Below are 13444 nucleotides of genomic sequence, written 5' to 3' on the forward strand. Positions count from 1 at the left end.
CCGGACACCACTTACTGGGTCTGGCAGCACTGGTTCCCTGGCAGGCAATGGGCAGGCAGATTCCGGTACCTGCTGCCAATAAAGCTCCCTCCGACATCCTGTCACTTTTTCTGTCGGGTGGCAGAAGGGAAATCCTGGCATCTGCTGCCTCCAACTCCTGTTGCAGTGGTTTGCAGGTGGCCGCAGCTCCCCTAGGGGCACTCGCGCCATCCTGGAAGGAAATTTAAAGGGCCAGGTGCTCCAAACATAAATCACGTTTGGCGCCAGATTTGAACTCCCTTTAAGAGGGAGTCTCTGGCAACTGACAGGTGCCAGAGTATAGGCTCCATTACCATGCTCCAGCGTTCCAGTGCATTCCTGTTACTCCGTTACTAACCTTAGCTTGCTTACAACTCCGATTCCGTCTGACCCCTGGTACCGCATTTGATGTCTGGTTCTGACCTCGGCTTCTCCCTGTGACCCGTTTACGTCTGCTCCCTGGTACCGTTTTATCTGTTTGGTTTGACCCGGCCTGTCGACTATGTTTACTGCTGCACTCCGTTCAGAATACACCAGCACCTGTATAGGGGAACCTAACCTGAGGGCCGTGACCTGTGTGTTGGATGTAGCCAAGTCCATATCTTTTTGTGAGGGTCCCGGGTGAATACCTCCAGCACATTAGACTCTGCGCCTCGGGTATAGGTCCAGCCAATTCCCTAAATACGGGTCGCATCCACAATCCGTCCGAGAGTTGCAACAGAATACTCTGGCCATAAAAACATGGATGCTGCTGGTAATCAATCACCATGAGACTTGCTTGAGAACCTACTTGCTAGAGCCGAGAAACAAGATCAGGCTCAGATTATGCAGTGTCTGCAGACCTTAATGCAACAAGTCAGTACCGCTCAGCCTGCACCAGTACAATCATGTCCCACCTCCTACTGTGACTGTACAAGCTGCAAGTGCTTCTGCACCATTATGCATCCCGAATCCTATGAAGTATGATGGGAACTCAAAGGATTGTCGAGGATTTCTGAACCAGTGCTCAATTCAATTTGTGGTCCAAGCAGAAAATTTCCCGTCAGGACGAAAGTGGCTTACGTGATCTCGCTACTGTCCAGTCAGGTGTTGGCTTGGACTTCTCCATTATGGGAGAGGAATGATCCCCTGGTTAACAATAGCGCAGAGTTCCTGAAGGATTTCCAGAGGGTCTTCGATGAGCCCGGTCGAGTATCCTCTGTGGGATCGGCTATTCTACAGCTGAGACAAGGCAATCAATCTGCAGAACAGTATGCTGTGCATTTTTGAACCCTTGCTTCAGAATTTCGGTGGAACAATGAAGCCTTAGTTGCATTCATGCAGGGCCTGTCCGATCAGATCAAAGATGTACTTGCATCCAGGGAATTGCAACTTCTTTGGATGACTTAATCTCCCTGTGTATCCAGGTGGATCTTCACCATAGGGAGAGCGCAATAGAAAAGGAACTGTCTCGTCGATTTACCTTTAAGCTCGCTTCACGTTTCATGGCACCAGTGGAACCTCCAGAAGAGCCCATGCAGGTTTGGAAATCTTGCCTTCCTGCCGCAGAGAGGGAAAGGAGGTTTAAAAACAAACTTTGTTTATACTGTGGTGAACCAGGTCATCTTCTCTCTGGCTGTTCAAAACGTCCGGGAAACAGGAAGGCCTAATTGATCGAGGGGTGGTCAGATTAAGTACATTTCAACACACCCCAAAAGACTGTGTAGTCCCCCAGTTCTCCATTGATGTGACCCTGGTCCTGGGAAAGTCATCAGGGCTTTCTTGGACCCAGGTGCCAATGACAACTTAATTACAGCTAGGAATTCCAATTGTGCCACTTCAAACACCTCTCTGTGTCATTGGGGTGGATGGGAATAAACTTCCTACAGCTATTATCCGCTCTCAGACGACAGAGATTATCATGCAAGTAGGGGCTCTCCATCGAGAATCAATAGCATTCTATATACTTCCATCAGCTGAGAGACCTGTCATCCTGGGTCTTCCCTGGCTCCGCAAGCATTCTCCTGTGCTAGATTGAGAGGAACCTCAAATTTTGTCATGGGGTCACCGATGCCATGGTTCCTGTTTGTCATGCGTCAAACCTCCCCATCGAGCAATTTGGAGTTCAGTCGTCTCTCCGGAAGTTTAGCTTCCAGCTCCATACCGGTCCTTCAGAGATGTCTTTAGTAAAAAAGACACTCCCTGCTCACAGGGACTGGGATTGTGCTATTGACCTATTACCTGGGAAAGAGCTACCTTGTGGAAGAATTTTCCCTATTTCACTTCCTGAGTCCCAATCAGTGTCTGAGTATATTCAGGAGAATCTGGAACATGGGTTCATCAGGGACTCCAAATCACCAGCAGGTACCGCTCTATTCTTTGTCAAAAAGAAGGATGGAGGTCTGAGACCATGCATAGATTACCGGGGACTGAATGCTATTACCATCAAAGACCGGTTCCCTTTACCATTGATATCTGAACATTTCGACCGAATTAAGGTAACCAAGATTTTTACCAAGCTAGATCTTCGCGGGGCTTATAATTTAATCAGGATTCGGGTCGGAGATGAGTGGAAGACAGCCTTCAATACTCGTGATGGTCACTTTGAGTACCTAGTCATGCCTTTTGGGTTAAGCAATGCTCCAGCTGTCTTCCAAAAGTATATAAATCACATCTTCAGGGATTTGCTCTATGAATACATTGTGGTATATCTAGATTACATCCTAATATTCTCTGAGGATGTAACAAGTCATCGTCTGCATGTATGTGAAGTGCTAACACGACTCCGGGCCAACCAGCTGTTTTGCAAACTTGAAAAATGTTCCTTCAAGCAAAAAGAGCTAACATTTCTGGGATTCATTATTACAGGTTCCTGCCTTCAGATGGATCCGGCAAAACTAGCTGCCATTACTAACTGGCCTCGCCCTGTTGGGTTGAAAGCAATACAACGCTTCATGGGATTCTGCGATTTATATCGACAGTTCATCAAAAACTACTTGACCATAGCAGCTCCAATCACTGCGCTCTCCAAAAAAGGACAAGATACTCGGAGATGGTCTCCCGCAGCTGAAGAGTCCTTTGTTCTTTTAAATCAGTGCTTTATGTCAGCACCTTTTCTAAGACAACCTGATTGCGATCTGCCTTTCTTCTTGGAGGTGGACGCTTCCACGGTTGGAGTTGGGGCATACTGTCACAGAAGGATGAGAGGATCAAGTGGTACTCCTGTGGGTTCTTTTCCCGTAAGTATTCTGCTCCGGAGTAAACTATGCCATCGGAGATAAAGAACGATTAGCAATCAAGTTGGCCCTTGAGGAATGGCGATATTTGTTGGAAGGTGCAAAATTTACAGTAACTGTTTACACAGATCACAAGAATATGACATACCTTAAGACAGCTCATTTTTTAAATTACCGTCAGTCTAGATGGTCTTTGTTTTTTGTTTGTTTTAATCTAGTGATTACCTACTGTCTCGGTAACAAAAACATCAAAACCGATGCATTGTCTCGAGCATTTGGATCTATGGAGATGGAAGAAGTAAGGGAAGACTAGCCCATTTTGAACCCATCTTGGTTTGTGGCAGCTACTAAAAAAGTCAAGATTCTACCAGGGAAAATATTTGTAGCACCAGAACTCTGGTCCAAGTTACTTCAGTGGGCACATTCATCTCGTTTCAGTGGGCATGCAGGAGTTAAAAAAAAACCTTGGAGCTGATCCTCAAGAGGTACTGGTGGCCGAGGATCCGTCAAGATGACTGCGTCTCTCTGTTGCCTTGGCCTGAATTTGCTCACAATAATTTATACCATAAGGCATCGGGACACTCTCCATTCTTTATCCAGTATGGTCTGCATCAAGTATTACCTGAGTTACCTGGTCTTCAATCAGTATCACTTCCAGCTATATGTGGTACAGTGAGCTGGTTCTTTAAGAAGTTATGCAAAGCCTCTTCACAGTATAAATTGTTTGCAGACAGGAAGTGGAGGAAGGGCCCGATCCTGGTGATAAAGTCTGGTTGTCAACCAAATATCTAAAATTAAGAGTTCCAACAATAAATTTGCTTCAGATTCTACAGGTGATCAATCCAGTAGCATATAATTTAAAACTTCCAAGCACTCTAAGAATACCCAATGTGTTTCATGTTGCTCTTCTCAAGCCTTTGATTCTTAATCATTTCTCAACTTCATGCAACCCTCCTCCTGCGATTCCAGTAGACCATTAGGAGCAATATGAAATTAAACAGATTCTGGATTCTAGGGTTTCTAGAGGAGCTGTTCAGTTTTTGGTGGATTGGAGGGGGTACGGGCCTGAGGAACGCTGCTGGGTCAAGGCTTCAGACATTCATGCACCTCAACTTCAAAAATTCACTGGAAGTTTCCTAACAAGCCATTTGTGGGGTGTTCGGTGCCCACCCCTAGAGGGCGGGTAATGTCAAAGTGTGCCGGACACCTAGCACTGGTTCCCTGGCAGGCAGCGGGCAGGGAGATCCTGGTGCCTGCTGCCGGTGAAGCTCCCTCCGGCATCCAGTCCCATTTTCTGTCGGGCAGCAGGCATCTGCTGCCTCCGACTACTTCTGTTGCGGTGGTGTGCAGGCGGCCGTGGCTCCCCTAGGGCACACGCGCCATCCTGCATGGAAATTTAAAGGGCCAGGCGCTCCAAATGTGAATCACGTCAAGCGCCAGATTTGAACACCCTATAAGAGGGAGTCTCTGGCAACTGACAGGTGCCAGAGTATAGGCTCCATTACCATGCTCCAGCGTTCCAGTACATTCCTGTTACTACGTTACTAACCTTGGCTTGCTTACTACTCCGATTCCGTCTGAACCCTGGTACTGCATTTTATATCTGGTTCTGACCCGTTTACGTCTGCTCCTTGGTACCGTTTCGTCTGGTTTGACCCGGCCTGCTGACTACGTTTACTTTTTCTGCACTCCGTTCAGAATTCACCAGCACCTGTATAGAGGAACCTAACCTGAGGGCCGTGACCTGTGTGTCGGACGCAGCCAAGTCCATATCTTTTTGTGAGGGTCCCGGGTGAATACCTCCAGCACGTTAGGCTCCACACCTTGGGTGTAGGTCCAGCCAATTCCCTAAATGTGGGTGGCATCCTCAATCCGTCCGAGAGTTGTGACAAACAGTGAGGCATAAGGACTGTCCTATATGTGGGGGCTTCGGATGGAGTTGCAGTATGTATATATTAGCATGTCTGTATTAGACAATGCTCTCTTTTATCTGAGGAAAGAAGTGACTGGGAAGATATTTTTGAAAAATCATTTTGTATAGCGATATTTTCATACAGAGTAGGGATTCGGTGTGCTCTCTTATGTGTGTAGGAAGAGGAGTATGGGTGTGTTTTAGGGGTGAGGTGTAATAATGAATAGATGGACACCAATGATGGAGGCCAAACCGTTTATTTTGTTAGTCACAGTGCTGCTTCGGGTTGGTCTCGGGTTGGTTTGTGGTGTTGGGGGAAAGGAGTGTCGGCTGAAGTCTAGTAGGATGGGTCTGCTCAGGGGGGGAATGTTGGTGGACCCTTTCAGGGGGCTCCTTACCGTGCGGTTCTTCACTGGCACATCTCAGCTGAACCTATCGTCAATAGTATTGAGAGCAGTCTGGGTCAATGTGTAATTGATATTGGCTCTGTGTTGATGATGGCGGCGTCCCGCACAGGTGGGCGTAACAATTCTTACCTACCGGGAGAAGTGCTGGGTTACTGTGTTGCGGCCAATTTGTCCCTTGCTGGAACAGGTGCTTCTTTGTCCTGGTGTGGATGTGTGCACATCTGGATCTGTCACTACTGTTGCGGTGTTGTTCCCGTGTCCTGGTATCAGACGAGCCGTGCGGGTGAGTCGCTGAATTCCACTGGCCTGTGGGTTTCCATAGTGCTACTCCCCTATTGTGCCTGCAGCTGTGCACAAAGGAGGGTTCCACCCACCTGGGGTCAGGCACAAGATGCTGCTCGCTGAAGGTGCTTATGGCTGGCCTGGGGTGCTGGGGGACCCTTCCTGTAAGCAAGTGTCCACAGGCATTGTTTTTGGTTTTCACGTGATGTAATTGTTACGGTGTGAGGCACAGTGGATAATCCGCCTGGGAACCATGTCCCCTAAGGGGTTAAATGAGAACAGTGGGTTACACTGCTTTCTGTAATAATATATACATTAATAATTATCAGTTTATGATCTGTTGGATAGATATTCATAGGTACTCATGAGGGTGATTATTTTATATATTTTTATTATGATTGGAGGGTTTGGTTCAGGAGGGAGCATCAGTGAGTAACACTTTAACCCGGTGTCCAATACGATGTGGTTAATATTGTATTAATTGATAGTAATATTGTGACTCACATTGCTGCTTGTGTCCTTTTTTTAATATTATGTTGTATGTAATTGTTTGTATTTGTGGTCGTTATGTGTCACATTGTAGTTTATGCATATGTACATTATTGTTATTAGCTGGTCAAACACGCGGCTTGATGACGTCATTGGTAGGCGTCGTCAGCCGCAGGAAGAGACCGGAGTTGCACGAGGGAGGGTATTTAAGGTCAGTGATTGTATTTACTTTGTATCCTGAAGACGAGATATTAAAATGCTCAAAACGTTGAAGCATATTTCTGCCTGAGTCCGGTTGTTCATTTCTGAGAGCCGCCTTCCAGTTTCTATATATCTATCTATATATATATCTATATATATATATATATATATATATATGTACCAAATCAGCAGGTGGCACTCAGAGACTTCCAAAATGAGTAGCAAATTTTATCAAAACATCGTGCTAAAACATCAAGTTTCGGGGAGCTCATTCCCTTCATCAGGATAACAAACGCACACTAAAAACAAACATTACATAACCTTACCTCCATGTTTCCCCCAAGTGAGAGCCACGATCGCGTCTGCCCGGCTTCCGGTGCGTCCACTTCCAGCATCAGCTCCGTTCTGTCCACCGGAAGTGATCACCCCAGGGCACAGGCTGCAACCATGACAACACCTAAAAACAACAGGTGTAATGTGAAATAAGCTCTAAAAATCCAATATATGTATCATGATAAATAAAATCAATTTGATGCTATGTGTAAATGTAAACAGTATAGCTAGTGACCATACCTGAAATGTGATGAAACAAAAACATATCACAACAAATAAAAAATAATGACAAGTGCATGAAGTGAATGTGAATGTGTGAAAAATGTGAAAAACTATTTTTGAAAAAATAAATAGACAAAATTAAAAACAAATATGTAAATAAAACAATATGTGAATGAAAGCAGTAAACCTGCATCAAACAAGCTCTCAAATCGAGTGAAAATATATTAAAAAAATGTGAACATAGTGAAAAAATCTGTACACAAATCTTATGCAAAAAAATATAAAAAATTTTTTTTACTGTGCTTGTATTGATAAAGACTCCCTAAAACATGAGGTCTATATCATCAAATATAAAATAAAAAAAGTTAATATTAATAAAGACAACATTATTTTGAAAAAACAGAGCATATGCTCAAAGTATGTCAAAAAAGACGACATGGCAGCTCTCACTCTAAAAAAATGGGAAACATGTAGATATCACAACCCATCAGACATTAACTAGCATTATAACTTAATGATTACATAAAAACACTGTATATGCTTATATATCAAACCCTGACCTAACACTATTATAGGATGTTAGACAGACCTAGTGAGTCATTAAGACCTCTGGGTTGTATGGTGCCCAAACGATGAATCCATCGTGACTCCAGTTGAAGAAGTTTTTTTAGCTCTATTGCCCCCTTTGAGAGTTACAGGTACATGGTCAACAATCCTATAGCGTAATGTAGCCATACTGTGTTTATGCTCAAAAAAATGTCGTGCCACTGGCTGCTCGCTATGACCTGATAGCAATGCTGCCCGTATGACACTTCTATGCTGGGCCATTCATTCTTTGAACTGTCGTTCAGTTTTGCCCATGTAGTAGAGGCCACACGGGCAGCTGGTGACATACACAACAAATTTAGACGTGCATGTAAGGGGCCATCTGATCTCAAACTTTTTCCCAGAAAAAGGGTGCCTGATTTCATTCCCTGTAATAAGGTAATTGCATGTCACACATCCAAGGCATTTGAAACAGCCATTTTTCCTACTAAGGAAATGTTGATTGAATTTAACAGATTTATCAAACCCTGAAATATCTGTCTTAACAATAAGATCCTTAATACTGCGACCTCTAGAATAACTAGGCATGATTTTAGTATTCTGCAACAAAGTAAGATCAGGATCTGAAGTAACTAGTGGCCATAGTTGTTTGGCCTTATTCCGAGTAAACCTGCTTTGTGTATTGAATTGATTAACCCATGGGATCTTATTATTATTTAAATTTTTTTCTTGCTGGTATTCATGAGAAGTTCTACCCTTGTTTTTAACATAGCCTTCTTTTTGGCCCCAATCAACATTTTTAATGGGTATCCTCTTTCCCTAAATTTAGATACCATAGAATTAAGTTGTAATTCTGTTTCCGCAGGGTTGCTGGTAATCCGGCGTACCCGCAAGAATTGTGAAAAGGGTAACCCCTTGGTGGTAGACTCTGGGTGGAAGCTTTCATAACGCAGACTCGTATTGCGATCTGTGGGCTTAACATACAGGGAGGTATTCATTTTTGACTCTCTCACTGTAATATTGATATCAAGAAAATGAATATTATTTTTATCCATGGTAAGCTCCAATTTGATGGGATTATTGGAATCATTTTGGGTTTTCACAATCTGCTCCAAAATCTGCTTATCACCAACCCAAAAGAGAATCAGATCATCGATGTAACGATAGTACATTTACGATCTTAGATGAAATACACATCTGTTCAAAAAAGATGCCACGTTCAACTTCCCACATATAGGCATTTGCAAAGGACGGGGCTACAGGTGAACCCATGGCACACCCCGTCCTTTGCAAATAGAACTTGCCATCAAAAATAAAGAAGTTATGTGACAAAGTGAACTCCAATAGGGTTAAAAAAAAGTCAATATCTGGATCTATATAGTAAGGGTTATTAGTTATCAGCTGTTTTTCAGCCCACACTCCTTCCTTATGCGGGATGCAGGTATAGAGGCTGGCAACATCTAAGGTTGCCAACCACAAATCTTCAGGAACTAACTCATGCTCCAATAATTTTCTTAATAACATATTAGAATCCCTAAGATATGTCACAGTATTTTGGATGCAAGGTTGGAGATACACATCAAGATATTGAGCTATTGGTTCGAACAGAGACCCCATGGCCAAGATGATAGGTCTGCCAGGATGCCTCTGCCCGTCCTTATGGATCTTCGGAATAGAATAAAAAATTGGAGCAACAGGAAAAGCACTAGTCAACTTTTTACACAATATATCCGAAATAATGCCCTCACTTGTTGCAAAATAGAATCTAATTCCAATTTAAATGCATGCGTGGGATCACCATTTAACAAGCAATATGTGTCAGCATCACCCAATAAGTGTAAACATTCTGTTCAATAATCACAAGTATTAAGCACCACAATCGCCCCTCCTTTATCAGCCCCCCTCACTACGATGTCCTGCCTTTGACACAAAGATCTAAGAGCATCTCGTTCATCACATGTCAAATTATAATTAACATGAGTTTGTTGTTCATGTAATGAGGCCTCAAGCATCCGATGAAAAGTTTTTAAGGAGGGGTTAGCTGAAATAGGCTCAAAGTCAGATCTAGGGCCAATGTTGCGCAAATTCATAGATAATTCCTCAGGTTGGCCCTTCAGTTGTTGCTTGCCAAAATATTCCTTCAATTTTAGACTCCGATGACATTTAAAGGAATCAATCTTCCAACCAAAATCATCCGGCAAATTAGTAGGTATAAAAGAAAGTCCCTTATTAAGGACTTGGATCTCTGCTGGTGTTAAAGTAATGGATGAAAGGTTGAAGATGAGATCTACATCCCTCTGGGAGGTCTTGTCTTTCCTCTGCCGCCATGTTTGGCCCTCCCCTCCGCATGGGTCTCGTCCCCGTCCAGTGACCCCTGACCGGGTCTTGACCCCTAAAGGGTAGTTGAAATGTTGAGATGATGAAGATTGCCCACTGGCTTCATCTGTATCACTAGCCGACGTACTCAGCACTTTAGGACCTTGGATGCGTCGTCTAAAAACCAGGGCCCTTTTTTGTTGGTAAGAATTCTTAAAGGGACTCAGCCAAGAATATACTCTATGTTGTTGGTAATCTTGCTGAACTTTTTCCAGTTTTTGCTTTTTATACTTCAGCAGTTCTAATCGATAGGTTTCAACTTGTATCCGTAGTTTATCAATCCATTTGGTAGATGTATCAGAAATCAATTGGTTAAGATGTTCTTCCTCAAATTTTTTGATATTCTCTTTAGTAACATTCATTTACTTCATTGACTCCTCTACTACCAACAGCATCAAGTCCATTGAGCACTTATTCAGTACTGAAATCCAGCGCTTACAGAAAGAGACTGAATATCGACCAATAGTAGGCATATTGTGGATTCTAAACCCTCGGGGAATCTGTTTGGCTCTGTAACAGTCGGACAATGTCCTGCCATGATACAAAAAATCAATTTCTCTTTTTTTGAGTTTAAAGTAATCCTTAAAGATATCCTCATTTGTTAATGATGTATGCTCATCAAATGCTGGATCTTTACAAAGAATGTTCTCCGCTTCAGCGTCAGAGAAGCTAAATGTATCATAATTATCACATTGTAGCATGTAGGAGATTGCCTCCGGAAGTTCTTCATCTATTGCAGACATCCTATCACTAGGTTCCACAGCGCACAGTATATTATGTTTATATGTCTAGACTTTAAAACGAATGAAATTATATATATACAGGTTGAGTCTCCCATATCCAAAATGCTTGGGACCAGGGGTATTTTGGATATCGGAATATTCCGTATTTTGGAATAATTGCATATTATATTAAAATGTCTAAGGTATACTGCCCAAATCTAAACACAGAATGCATTTATGATTTATATACACCTTATACACACAGCCTGCAGGTCATTTTATACTTTATTTTCAATAATTTTGTGGCTCAAACAAAGTTTGTGTACATACATGAAATTTATTTATGTGTCATATACACACAGCCTATAGGTCATTTTATACTTTATTTTTAATAATTTTGTGCCTTAAACAAAGTTTGTGTACATTGAACCATCAAAAATCAAAGTTTTCACTATCTCAGTCATGCTAAAAATATTCCGTATTTCAGAATATTCCGTATTTCGGAATATTTGGATATGGGATACTCAACCTGTATATATATATATATATATATATATATATATAAACACATACTCTATGGACACCTGTTACTTATTGAATTGAGGTGTATAAAATCAAGCACCTAGGTATGCAGTCTCTATTTGCAAACATTTGTGATATAAAATGTGTCATTCTAAAGAGCTCAGTGACTTCAAGCGTGGTACTGTGATAGGAAGCGTGGTACTGTGATAGGATGCTCGGTACTGTGATAGGAAGCATGGTACTGTGATAGGAAGCGTGGGTACTGTGATAGGATGCCTGGTACTGTGATAGGAAGCGTGGTACTGTGATAGGAAGTGTGGTACTGTGATAGGAAGCGTGGTACTGTGATAGGAAGCATGGTACTGTGATAGGAAGCATGATACTGTGATAGGATGCGTGGTACTGTGATAGAAAGCGTGGGTACTGTGATAGAAAGCGTGGGTACTGTGATAGGAAGCATGGGTACTGTGATAGGAAGCGTGGGTACTGTGATAGGAAGCGTGGGTACTGTGATAGGATGCCTGGTACTGTGATAGGATGCCTGGTACTGTGATAGGAAGCCTGGTACTGTGATAGGATGCCTGGTACTGTGATAGGAAGCGTGGTACTGTGATAGGATGCCTGGTACTGTGATAGGAAATGTGGTACTGTGATAGGATGCCTGGTACTGTGATAGGAAGCGTGGGTACTGTGATAGGAAGCGTGGGTACTGTGATAGGAAGCGTGGTACTGTGATAGGATGCCTGGTACTGTGATAGGATGCCTGGTACTGTGATAGGATGCGTGGTACTGTGATAGGAAGCGTGGGTACTGTGATAGGATGCGTGATACTGTGATAGGAAGCATGGTACTGTGATAGGAAGCGTGGTACTGTAATAGGATGCGTGGTACTGTGATAGGAAGCGTGGGTACTGTGATAGAAAGCGTGGGTACTGTGATAGGAAGCGTGGGTACTGTGATAGGATGCGTGATACTGTGATAGGAAGCGTGGTACTGTGATAGGATGCGTGGTACTGTGATAGGAAGCGTGGTACTGTGATAGGAAGAGTGGTACTGTGATAGGAAGAGTGGTACTGTGATAGGACACCACCTATGCAATAAAATGGTTTGTGAAATTTCATCTCTGCTGGATATTCCACGGTCAACTGTAAGTGATTTTATTAAAAAGTGGCCGCGTTTAGGAACAACAGCAACTCAGCCACGAAGTAGAAGACCACGTAAAATCACAGAGCGGAGTCAACGACTGCTAAGGCGAATGGTACGTAAAAGTCCACAACACTCTGCTGATTCCAAAATTCCACTGGCATTAATATAGGCACAAAAACTATGCAGTGAGCGCTTAATGGAATGGGTTTCCATGGCCGAGCAGCTGCATGCAAGCCTCACACCACCAAGTCCAATGCAATGTGTCGTATGGAGTGGTGTAAAGCACACCGACACTGGATTGTGGAGTAGTACAAACATGTTATGTGGAGTGACGGATCACGCTTCTCTGTCAGTCAGATGAACGAGTCTGGGTTTGGCGGATGCCAAGTGAACGTTACCTGCCTGACTGCATTGTGCCAACTGTGAAGGTAGGTGGAGGGATAATGCTATGGGGCTGTTTTTCAGGGTTTGGGCTAGGCCCCTTAGCTCCAGTGAAGGGCAATCTTAGTGGTTTATCATACCAAGACATTTTGGACAATGCTATGCTTCCAACTTTGTGGCACCATTTTGGGGTAGGCCCTTTTCTATTCCAACATGACTGTGCCCCAGTGAACAAAGCAAGGACTATAAAGCCAGGGTTTGATGAACGGGCACAAATTCCCACAGAAAACCTCCATCTTCTTGGGGAAATCCTACCAAGAAAAGTGGAAGCTGTTATAGCTGCAAAAAGGGGACCAACTCCATATACTCCCTAAGAAAGGCCAGGTGGCCAACACGCATAGAAGACCAACGGATACTTCAGTGAGTATTACACAGGACACCCCAACAGCACCAAATCTCCTTATCGAGGGAAGAAGAGCACGCAGACACCCCGGAACTCTGTTCCCGTCCGGACCTTGCTATCTTGCGATAGCACAGCACTGGCTATCGGACGGTTTCCTGGAAGATACTGTGTGCTATTAAGTTCACCACTTCCTGTTTTTGGCTAAGACTGAGGGTGACGTGTATGGGTACCTGACAGTCTGGGGTTTTCTTTGTCACTAAAGAGGACTG

At 43.4% G+C, this 13444-nt stretch overlaps 1 protein-coding gene across 1 annotated transcript in view; it reads left to right on the forward strand.

The window, feature by feature from the left end:
- LOC148454249 (uncharacterized) overlaps window positions 1-13444 on the forward strand; it is a 236274-nt gene that overhangs the window by 52363 nt on the left and 170467 nt on the right. The gene's annotated exons all lie outside the window — the stretch shown is intronic.

Source organism: Taudactylus pleione, unplaced genomic scaffold (genome assembly GCF_031769625.1).
Source record: "Taudactylus pleione unplaced genomic scaffold, aTauple2 ptg001020l, whole genome shotgun sequence".
Classification (NCBI taxonomy): Eukaryota; Metazoa; Chordata; class Amphibia; order Anura; family Myobatrachidae; genus Taudactylus; species Taudactylus pleione.